We start from the raw sequence: 1,612 nt of genomic DNA on the forward strand, positions 1-1,612 counted from the left end.
GGCGGAGAAGGTGGAGGAGGTTGTTTGGAAACATCTTTCGAAGGTCTTCTTCCTCCTGTTCACCCAGTACGCGTGCAACGCGGTGTTCGCACTACTTGCCCAGCAGGTCAAACCTGTGGCAGAAGCTCTGCCACGGGCATCCTTCTCGCTATCGGGGCTCGCCGCGCCATCGGCGTCCCTGATTGGTAAGTATTGTAACTCAGTGCCTACTTGTTCCATCTTCTCTCTCACATCATTAGGCATAGGCATCTTCGCTCTCATATAGCTCAGTGTGATGTTGACTTCTTTAGTAGTGTATTGCCGCCGGGCATCTAGTCAAAGGTCATGATTCAGCATCAGGGCCACCTTCATCGTCTCGACTATCCCTGCCTTTATGGTGTTATTGCTTGTGGAGGTGATTCTAAGTCCGCTGTTTATTCTTTTCATGCAACTAGGGCTCTCGCACTAACATGTTTGATGGCATATCATAGCGCCCACGACGAAGACCGTTTGATTCTTTTCTTGCGTGATGACGGTCTGGACAAACTTCTGCCTCTTGAAGGAGACGAAGAGAATGATCGGCGAAAGGATCAAGGAGATGCCGGCGGCGGTGCATCTTCACGGGTTCCTGCTGCAGGTAGTGGTGGAGCTTGACAAGAATCTCAGGGTGCCCAGGCAAAATTATGAACAACTGGGAGGGCAAAGAATTGATTGTATTTTCAAATCTAAGCTATGCATATTAATTTTTCTTCATTATTTTGCATTGGGCTGGGGGGGGCATGGCCCCCTCAGACTTGCACTAAGCTCCGCTACTGGATGCAGGGATTCATAGGGCAGACGACCTTCTTGCTGTCCAAGCCGGCACGGGGGGGGGGGGAGGAGGAGGTTCACAAGATGGCGGAGAAGGTGAAGGAGGTTGTTTGGAAACATCTTTCGAAGGTATTCTTCCTCCTGTTCACCCAGTACGCGTGCAACGCGGTGTTCGCACTACTTGCCCAACAGGTCAAACCTGTGGCAGAAGCTCTGCCACGGGCATCCTTCTCGCTGTCGGGGCTCGCCGCGCCATCGGCGTCCCTGATTGGTAAGTATTGTAACTCCATGCCTACTTGTTCCATCTTCTCTCTCACATCGGTAGGCATAGGCATCTTCTCTCTCATATAGCTCAGTGTGATGTTGACTTCTTTAGTACTGTATTGACGCCGGGCATCTAGTCAAAGGTCACGATTCAGCGTCAGGGCCACCTTCATCGTCTCGACTATCCCTGCCTTATGGTGTTATTGCTTGTGGAGGTGATTCTAAGTCCGCTGTTTATTCTTTTCCTGCCAGGTAGGGCCCTCGCACTAAGATGTTTGATGGCATATTGTAGCACCCACGACGAAGACTGTTTGATTCTTTTCTTGCGTGATGACGGTCTGGACAAACTTTTGCCTCCTGAAGGAGATGAAGAGAATGATCAGCGAAAGGATCAAGGTGATGCAGGCGGCGGTGCATCTTCACGGGTTCTTGCTGCAGGTAGTGGCGGAGCTTGACAAGAATCTCAGGGGGCCAAAGTAAAATTATGAACAACTGGGAGGGCAAAGAATTGATTTTATTTTCAAATCTAAGCTATGCATATTAATTTTTCTTCATTATT

Source organism: Triticum dicoccoides, chromosome 2B (genome assembly GCF_002162155.2).
Source record: "Triticum dicoccoides isolate Atlit2015 ecotype Zavitan chromosome 2B, WEW_v2.0, whole genome shotgun sequence".
NCBI classification, from domain to species: domain Eukaryota; kingdom Viridiplantae; phylum Streptophyta; class Magnoliopsida; order Poales; family Poaceae; genus Triticum; species Triticum dicoccoides.